Source organism: Neomonachus schauinslandi, chromosome 8 (assembly GCF_002201575.2).
Source record: "Neomonachus schauinslandi chromosome 8, ASM220157v2, whole genome shotgun sequence".
Classification (NCBI taxonomy): domain Eukaryota; kingdom Metazoa; phylum Chordata; class Mammalia; order Carnivora; family Phocidae; genus Neomonachus; species Neomonachus schauinslandi.
Window position 1 is genome coordinate 56927526 of NC_058410.1, and position 10642 is coordinate 56938167.

At 36.6% G+C, this 10642-nt stretch overlaps 2 pseudogenes; both read right to left on the reverse strand.

Annotated features, from left to right (window-relative positions):
• Nucleotides 1-1420: 1420 nt before the first annotated feature.
• LOC110583492 lies at nucleotides 1421-2288 on the reverse strand (annotated as a pseudogene).
• Nucleotides 2289-6765: 4477 nt separating this feature from the next.
• LOC110583510 lies at nucleotides 6766-9841 on the reverse strand (annotated as a pseudogene).
• Nucleotides 9842-10642: the final 801 nt, after the last annotated feature.

Consider the following 10642-nt stretch of genomic DNA (forward strand, 5'->3'; position numbering starts at 1 on the left):
AGGTCTTAAGTTTCCTTAATCCATTTTCAGTTAATTTTTGTGTTTGGTATAAGGTAGTAATTTAGTTTCATTCGTTTGTGTGTGTCTATCAGGTTTTCCCAACACTATTTATTAGAGACTGTCATTCCCCTGTTGTATTTTCTTGTCTATTTTGTTTTAAATTAATTGACCAAATATCCATGAGTTTATGTCTGGGCTCTGTTCTGTTCCATTGATCTGTGTGTCTGTTTTTATGTCAATATCATAACTTTTAATTACTGTAGCTTTATAATATAGTTAGAAATCAGGGAGCATAATGCCTTTAGCTTTGTTCTTCTCTTGCAAGATTGCTTTGGCTTTTTTGGATCTTTGGTGGTTCCATATAAATTTTAGGATTATTTGTTCTGTATCTATGAAAAACTCCATTGGAATTTTGATAGGTATTGCATTGAATATGTAAATTGTTTTGGGTAGCATGGGCATTTTAACAAAATTTTGATTTTTCTAATCCATGAGCATGGACTTTCATTTCATTTGTGTCATCTTTAATTCCTTTTAGTAATGTCTTGTAGTTTTCAATATACAGGTCTTTCACTTCCTTGGTTAAATTTATTCTTAGGTATTTTATTCTTTTTGATGAAATTGTAGAGATAGTTTCCTTTTTTATTAACTTTACATCATCTTCATTCCAGATCATGCTAAATACTCCTCTTTAGTTACCATCCACTCCTCAACTGAACAAAATTTGGAGACTGCTAAGGTACTCTCAAGCTTTCTTTTATATAGTTTCTCATTCAGGAATGACTTCCATTAATGTAGCTTTAATTATTATTCTATGAATGTAAATAAAAAGATTTACTTTGTACTTTTTAATTCAAATATGAATGCTATTCTGTCAGTTGAAACTCACTATTTTCAATATTAAACCTATTATCTTTGTACATGAAGTTGTTCTTTATCTGCATTGTCTGATTGTGTTATTCACAAAGTTCTTAAAAATGTATGTTGATTTATATGGAGACAATTAGAGTCACACACAATTAACATTAACTTATTTTCACTGAAAGATGAAAAATATTTAATATGGGAATGATCTAATACAAAATGTTTCTATTTATTAATTTTTCTGTGTATTTTATTTATTTTTTTCTGTAAGCATTTTACTATTACTTTTAATATAATCAAACAATAACTGTTCACATATACAAGGGATTCCCTTCTGTTGTACTTCAAATAGGCACCAAATGCTTTTAGTTATTCCGTTTTTATAGGACCTTTTTCTCTCACTTCTAAAAGATCTTTCAGTATGATCTAGATGGGGGCAGAATTTTTGTTGTTGTTGTTTTTTAAAGTTTCATCCTAAAACAAAGAACAAAACACAACCAGAGAGAAGGAGAGAGCAGATGTGAGCACGTCTCTCCCATTCGGCCCGACTGCGTCCTCACAAGTCAATATCCCGCACGTCCGTAGGGGCGCTGGCCTGGTCCAGTTCATCCTCCGACTTGGACCCGTCCCCCTGGTTCTGACGGAACTGCTGCAGGCTGTTGAGCAGCACCATCTCAATCTGCTCCTAGCAGGCTTTGAGGCAGTCCACATGCGTGTTGGTGATCTTGGCCAGCAGGTCGACCAGGGCATCGCCAGAGAGGGAGCTCACGTCCTCATCCTGCTGGAGCCCACAGATGGCTGCTCCCACACTTCCAGCTGCAATTATCTATGGCAGGTACATGGCGAACTTAAAATCAGTGGCACACAGAGCAATGAAGGTCTGTGCGTGCTTGCGGGTCAGAGACAACTTCTCACTCGGCTGGGGCAGCTTACGAAGGATGTGCTGGATGAAGTCGTGAGGAGTGACGGCCGCCAGGTTCCACTTCAATTTCCCCAGCACCACCAGCTCCCACTGGAGCAGCTCCTGAGGCTTGATGGAGTTATCAGTATAAATGCACAACTTCCCCGCCGTCAGAGGGATGGTCTCTTTGAGCTTGAAGGCCAGGAACATGCAGACAGCACCCAGGAGCTGCAGATTGCTCTTAGGAGTTGGGACCCCAGCCAAGAAGCGGTCCAGGTAATTCATGGCCAAAGGGAAGACCTCCTCTTCACACTTCTGTTCCTCGCAGACCTCCAGCATCCAGGTGGCCACCATCCTGTGCATGTAGGGCTGGATGTCCTTCTGCACGCATTTGAAGTAGGAGCTGGGGAAGGTAGCACTCCTCGATGGTGAGCAAGTTCTGCAAAACGCGGTCGTTGTAGAGCAGGTTGGCGTCTGGCGTGGCCCTAAGGACCAGGTCCACCTCGCAGCACAGCAGCTGCATGGCCAGCCGGGTGCCCGCTCGCTTCCCTGCTTTCTCCGGACTGGAAAAGTTGGGGGGCTTTGGAAGGGGGAGGGGAGAGGGTTCCCCTTACCTCCTTCCTTTGGCTAAATAGGGGGTTTTCGAGAGAATAGTTATGGGGCAGAGAGAGCGAGGCTGGGGGAGAAGAGAGGAAAGGGATGGGCGGTGGGAGAGGAGAGCCTTAGGGGCTGCTAACTCTGCCTGCCCTCCCCTTCAAACTTGTCTTGCTCTCCCCTGCTCGCTCTTCTCTCTTTCTTTCTGTGTATTTTAATTCTAATGTATTTATACTAGAAGGATAATTTGATACTACATCAATTTGATTTGAACTGAATTTGGTTGCCTTTATCTTTTGAAGTTTGTGTTTACCTTTCGGTAGCTTTTAAATAGAAATTATATGTATATGAATTGACATATAAATATTTTTTTGGACCAGGTTATAAAAACAACTTTTCTGAATTTGCATCAGAGTCTGACTGAGTGAAGTAAAGGAGCATTGCTTAAAACAATGTTAAATTTAGTTTTTGAATAGCACTAAAAAATGTGTGTTTATAATTGATCAAAGTTACATTTTCCTCTTTTTAAAAATATGTGTGAATCTTAAAATTGCTTTATTCATATTTTGAGACATCTACTACTCAAACTTCTAGGTTTAGCTTTTTTAGAAAGTGAGATATATGCTTGGAAAATGTTTTAAAGCTACTTATTTATAAAGAAAACTATACTTTCCTTTTTATTAAAAAAGGAAAATACTTTAAATAAATTGTAACATAATATCCTATAGTTCATTCCATCTTGTCACCTTAGAATTTCCATGTCATTATTTTATTTGTGCATATTTAATAGAAAAAGAATTAAGAGCTTGAGGATGTTACTTATATTTCAGACTTCTAAGAAAAAAATTAAAATGTACATACATACTAACATGGGATAAATTTTATTACTTTTATTCATAATGTTTATTGCATTGGAAAATAATTCAGATGCTTATAAGAAATTTAAATATAATAGCATTGACTGTTTTTTGTTTTTTCAACAATTTATAATATTTAAATATAAATCATTTCAAAATAAAATAGTAACATTTCAATTAAATACCTTACTATACTATGGAAGGAAGATTTTATTATAATTCTAGATCATCTGTTTGATATCTACTACTTTGTACTCATGTGATAGCAAACATATTAATTATATTTCTTGAAACTGGAAAATTCTAAATACTTATTTAGAATATTTAGTGAAATATATTCATTCTTTCTATAGATAGATATTCAACAACTATAATGTACTGTGTTAAATATGTGTTAATTTAAATGCTTGGTTTGCAGAAGTGGATCACTTTTAAAATAAAATGTATTTATTTTGTTTGGCAGAAACCGAAATCCCACCTCAATCAACATATTCTTTTTTTTTAGGTTTTTATTTAAATTCCAGTTAGTTAACGTACAGTGTAATATTAGTTTCAGGTGTACAATATAGTCTCACATTTAAGATAATATGTTGTCTAAATAAAGTACAATATGTGCATTGCTGATTGTATCATTTATTAGGTAATGTAATTAATTTTTCTAGAGGCTTGGAAAGGATTTCATGAACTGAATTTTATTTTTTTATTTTTTCATGAGCTGAATTTTAAACTCTGGGGGGAAATGGAGGTGTTTTCTTTATGTATTGGGATAGCCGTACATGTGAGAGCACAGGTTTTTAGACAGGGGGGAAATATTTGCAAAGAAATACAAATACAAAACTATATGTTATGCTTGACAAAATATGAAGTGCTGTTTAATATAAAGTGTTTCATTCACAGTTCAGAAATTAAAAAAAAAAAGCTGTATTTATTTTCTTTGGCAGAAACCGAAATCCTACTTCAGTCAACATATTCTTTTTTTTTAAGTTTTTATTTAAATTCCAGTTAGTTAACTTACAGTGTAATACTAGTTTCAGGTGTACAATATAGTGATTCAACACTTCCATACATCACCCAGTGCTCATCACCGCAAGTGTGCTTCTTAATCCCCATCACCTATTTCCCCTACCCCTCCACCCACCTCCCCTCTGATAACCATCAGTTTTTTTCAACATATTCTTCTATAATTTTATTCACCCCACTAAATATTCAGAATATATTAATATAGTGATTTTAATATATGTTTGACTGTGGTGCTGGCCCAAACCTCCCTGGAAATTATATAATAAGAGGATTGATTATATTGTGTTATTGCATGGTATTACATTATATTACATTTCCAGAATCTGAACATTGTTGAATTTTAAAATATATTTGGGCCCAAAGGTCTTGAAATTGTAATTACAAATCTCTGATATATCATACTAATATAATAGTAAACATGTATCAAGAAAAACTGTATGTAAACAGTAACTGTGACTACGCAATATAAATGGAATGGAGTAGAAATGTAATAATCTTGCTGAAATTTTAACAGTAGTGTTTATTTTGTTAACATGGTCAAAATTTGGGAGAAAAAAACATCAGGTTTTACAGTACTGTGACAATGTGATAATGAGTGGAAATTTGAGAAAATCGTAAGTGTGTTTTAATTTGTAAACAGAGCACTCATTGGGTTGGGTAAACAAAACCTACAGCCATGCCTGCTTGGCAGTGCCTTTGCTCTGTGTTCAGACAGCAAAGACTCTCTCTGAAAATGCAGGAAAGCTGGACAGAGTAGATACCTCTAAAAAGCTGAAAAGGAAGTTATTTCATCTCCTCCCTCACCGTGACGTTATTGAGTGGTGTGACACTGGAGATTTTATAATAAGTGACGGAGGGAGCAAGCATTTGAAGTAGCCAGCATCTCATGGGGCCCCAGGAGAGAGAATGTGGGCCAAACCTGGGATCAGAGTTAGACTAGAAAAATCATTTAACAGCATGAAAAAGGCAAGAATGGAAAGACCCATAATCTACTAAAATACATCCAAAAGTTCAAACTTTTCATGCCGTGGAGCAACTGAGGCTTGTTAGCTTCATAAACCACTTATGGATTTAATTGTGTTCATTCATTGACTTAATTTTTATAGTTAAGGAACAAGCTACATGGCCTGTATTTCATATATTCAGAAGTATCCCAGATACATGGATGGAGTCATGTCTGTGTAGGGAGAGGTGGGAAAGATGGATATGGTAATCTAGAATTATTCCATGAAAATAATTAGATGTAGAAATGTGTTAAGAATACACTTACAGAAGGTAACTCAATGGAGGACTATGTTAATTTTAACTTTGAGCCAATAAGGCAAAAATAAAAAGCCTGATATTTATGCCTAGGATAACACATTTTAAAAATCACTTTTTCATTTTTGTCCATGGGGCATAAAAATCTGAGGGGATTAAATTAGGATGTTTTTCTGTTTTAAAGGAACCCTGGTTTCTACCTATCTATTTGGCACTGCTCTTCAGAGATGTATCCTTAAATAAAAGACATTTGCAAAGCACAAAACAGAATGTTTTAGGTGATCCTAGATAAGATAATTTTTAAAAGTATATATGGGAATATAAAAAAAAAAACAGTACATGGAGTTTATTTGCTAATATTTTTATTTTAATATTTTTAGGGCAGGATTTTGATAGGTATTAAATTCTTTCTACAGGGAAAAATAAGCTAGTTATGCAATCTATTGCAACACTGCATACTTGTCTTCCATTTATTTTGTGGCTATTACATTTTTAGGTAAAAGATCTTTGGGCGCCTGGGTGGCTCAGTTGGTAAGCGACTGCCTTCGGCTCAGGTCATGATCCTGGAGTCCCGGGATCGAGTCCCACATCGGGCTCCCTGCTCAGTGGGGAGTCTGCTTCTCCCTCTGACCCTCCCCCCTCTCATGCTCTGTCTCTCTCTCTCATTCTCTCTCTCAAATAAATAAATAAAATCTTTAAAAAAAATTAAAAAATAAATAAAATATCTTTAACAGGAAAGAACACTATATAAACCCTCCATGACAAAAAAGGGTGGGGGGAAACCCATCATAGGCCAATACAGCCACAGAGGGAAGATTAAATGCAATGGCCACATGAAGAAAATATCTCTCTCCTTTCACATCTGATATCCACAATTAGACATGTGAGTCTGGAAATTAATTCCAAAATATGTTGTTGTTGTTTTTTTTTAAAGACACATTTATTCAGCGTCATGATCAGACTATTACATTTAACAATCAACAGCATGGGTGCAAAAAAAAAAAAAATCTACATTAAAACCCTTTGTTGGAATGCTTTACACTTTCCACAGAACAGAAACTAAAATAACGTGTTATACAATTAATCACAAATACAGTCCTCGAGATTTTTGCCCATACACATGAGTATTGTCTAAAACATGTCTTCTATGTAGCAGCTAGGCCCTGCCACCACTGTGCTTGGCTGAGTTCACAAATCTGTTGTAACCTGTAGCTTCCCCGTCCCTCCTCTGTCTCTCCTCTCCTGCTGAGCCTTGTCTCCTGGCAGTAATTAAAACCTCCTGTCACTGCCGTAGCTACTGCTGCTGCAGGAACCACCGTAGCCACCTTGGTTTCGTGGTTTGGCAAAGTATTGGCCTCCACCACCATAGGGGCCAGAGCTTCTGCCTCCAAAATTTCCTCCTTTCATGGGTCCAAAATTTGAGGATTGATTGTTGTAATTGCCCAAATCATTGTAGCTTCCGCCACCTCCAAAGTTGCTTCCATCATTACCAAATCTGTTATAGCCATCCCCACTGCCACCATATCCACCACCACCTCCACTGCCACCAAAACCACCTTGACCACTGAAGTTCCCTCCACGACCAAAGTTGTCATTCCCACCAAAACCACTTCCACGACTACCACCAAAGTTTCCAGAACCACTTCGACCTCTTTGGCTGGATGAAGCACTAGCCATCTCTTGCTTAGATTGGGCTTTCCTTACTTCACAGTTGTGACCATTCACAGTATGGTATTTTTGAAGACAATCTTGTCTACAGAGTCATGGTCATCAAATGTTACAGAAGCAAAACCTCTCTTTTTGCCACTGCCTCGGTCAGTCATCTCAATCACTTCAGTTTTCCCATACTGTTCAAAATAATCTCTAGATGATGTCCTTCAGTGTCTTCTTTAATGCCACCAACAAAAATCTTTTTCACAGTTAAGTGGGCACCAGGTCTTTGAGAGTCTTCTCTTGAGACAGCCCTCTTTGGTTCCACAACTCTTCCATCCACCTTGTGTGGCCTTGCATTCATGGCTGCATCCACCTTCTCCACAGTGGCATATGTAACAAACCCAAAGCCTCTGGGGTGCTTGGTGTTCGGATCTCTCATTACCACACAGTCCTTAAGCGTTCCCCATTGCTCAAAATGGCTCCTCAGACTCTCATCGGTTGTTTCAAAGCCCAAACCTCTGATGAAGAGCTTCCGCAGCTGTTCAGGCTCTTTGGGAGACTGATTTAGACATGATGGTGGTGGGAGGGGAGACTTGAACAATGCTTACTTGGCGGCATCCACGGGCAGAAAGCCCAAAATATGTTTTTAATAAATACATATGTTATCCCATTTATAGAAGAAGATGAGAAAAGTTGCCCTTACTCCTCCCATCCACTAAATAAAATGACTGTTAATTTTTTATTAGGAAATTATTTCATTTTTCTAATACAACAGTAAAATCTAAGCTATTTTGGTGAGAATATTTTTTAAGCTGGATTGAATTATGTTCTTTTGTTTTTAGCAGTCTGTGGGTATGAATAAAAATTTAGGGAAATGCTGAGGGTTCTAGAGGGGAGGGGGGTGGGAGAATGGGTTAGCCTGGTGATGAGTATTGAGGAGGGCACATTCTGCATGGAGCACTGGGTGTTATGCACAAACAATGAATCATGGAACACTACATCTAAAACGAATGATGTAATGTATGGGGATTAACATAAGAATAAAAAAAAAATTAGGGAAATGTTTAAAAAAGGTAAGACGAATATTTGTAGAGTCAGTGAACACTCAAAATCATTGTTTAGATATAATATCAATGGGATAGATCCTATCACATTATAATGGATTTTTTGTACACAAATATGATTCTATTTATTTTCAAAGTAGGGTGCATTTATTATGAGGGCACCCTATTATAATTTTTTATGCTGTGAAAATAAATTATTTACGTAGATGTAATTTATGAATTAAGTTTTATTAGATTATTTTTAAGGCTTTGGGTTGTTTAAAATTTCAGTGTAATTCTTAGAATTGCTTCTGACTTAATATTTTCAACTTATTCTCTTATTTATAAATAAGATATATACATAAACATATATAATTGAATACATTGTTGCTATTTTTATTTGAACAATTATCTGTTATTTCAGTTAATAAAAAAATCAATGCTTTTATTTTACCTTCTCTTAAATTCTCTTCACTGATGCTCTCTCTTTCTTTTTGTAGATCTAAGTTTCTCCTATATAATTTTCCTTCTTTCCTTCTTTCTAAGGGACTTCTAAATTTCTTGCAGCAAATCTGCTGCCAACAAATGCCTCAGTTTTTGTTTGACTGAGAAAGTATTTCTCCTTCACTTTTGGTGGATAATTTTGCAGGGTACAGAATCTAGGTTGGTGGGGTTTTTCTCAACACTTTAAATATTTCATTCTGCTTGCTCCTTCCTTGAATGGTTGAGATGTTAGTTGTAATAGTTATCTTTGTTCCTCTATGTGTTAAGATTTTTATCCCATCTCAGGATTTTTTTTTTTTTTTGCCTTTTATTTTCTGCAATTAGTAAATGATATTCCAACATAGAGTTGTTCATTTTAGCATTTATCCTGTTTGATTTTCTCTTGGATTTCTGGATCTGTGCTTTTGTGTCCAACGTTAATTTGGGCAAATTCTCAGTCATGATTATTTCAAATATTTCTTCTTTTTCTCTCTTTCTTCTTCTGGTATTCCTATTATATGTATGTTGTCCCACAGTCCTTAAATATTCTGGTGAATTTGTTTTTTGTTTTTTTGTTTTTTTTGTCTTTGTTTTCTTTGCCTTTCAGCTTTTTGAGGATTCTCTTGGTATGTCCTGTAGCTAGGAGATTCTTTCCTTATCCATGTCCAATCTACTATTAAGCCCATCAAAAGTATTCTTCATTTCCATTTTAGTGTTTTTTTATCTAAAACATTTTGGGGGGTGTCTTAGGATTTCCATCCCTCTGTTTATAGTGCCCATCTGTTCTTACATGCTATCTCCTTTATCCACTACAGTCCATTAATCAGTCCTCCTTAGGATATTAATCATAGTTGTTTTAAATTCCTAGTTTGATAATTTCTTTTATTTTTTTAAGAGAGAGAGCACAAGCAGGGGAGCAACAGAGGCAGAGGGAGAAGCAGACTCCCTGCTGGGCAGGGAGCCCAACATGGGGCTTGATCCCAGGACCCTAGGATCATGACCCGAGCTGAAGGCAGACGCCTAACTGACTGAGCTGCCCAGGTGCCCCCCTAGTTTGATAATTTCAATACTTCTGCCATATCTGGTTCTGATGCTTGCTTTGTATTCTCAAATGGTGAATTTTGCCTTTTGTTATACCTTGTGACTTTTTCTTGATAGCCAGACATGATATATCAGGTAAAAGGAACAGCTTTAGTAATGTCGGGAGGTGTGGGGAGAGGGTAAGCAATCTGAAATAGTCCTATGATCAGGTCTTAGTCTTCTAGTAAATCTATGCCTTTGGACAGAATTTCACAAGTGTTTCTCATTTTTTTTCTCCCTGTTTAGGCATGGTACATTATGGCTAGAGTAGGTGGGCTGGAGTGTTGAGTATTTTCTTTCCCTACACGGCTAAAGCTAGTTGAAGTTGGGTTTTTCCCTTCCCCACGTAAGTCTGACTGATAATACCCCAGCATATTAGGCTCTGGTTAACTGCTTTCACCTGAAAGCAGGTCTTGTTAAGACAGAGTTCTCTGGCGTATTTTAAATGGTTCCTTCCTCCTCCTCCTGCAAGAAATCCAAGGGGATTTTTCTTTGACATTTACTATGGGAACTTGGTTGAGCTTCTCCAGGTAAATCTCATAATATTGTGGGGGCCCCTCTAGACTGGGTCCCCTGGAGTTTTTAACTCTTAGAGTTGTTCACAATACCCCTCCATTAAGAGTAGAAGAGACAACTTCCAAGTTCTTCACATATCGGAGCTGAACTGAAAGTCTCATTTTTTTTTTTGGTCTCTTGGCTGTGTGTTGTTATTTTATTTTTCCATATGTTTTATAGTATTTTTGTGAAACCCTGGTATCTTTTTTAGGACAGTACACACAGATAAATAGATTTTTATACCTGCAAATGTATCTATCTTTTCTTCTTCTAGGCCTTTGATGTGGTAGTTTCAATTAATCTACACAGGAGTATTTCTGAGTTGTGTGTGG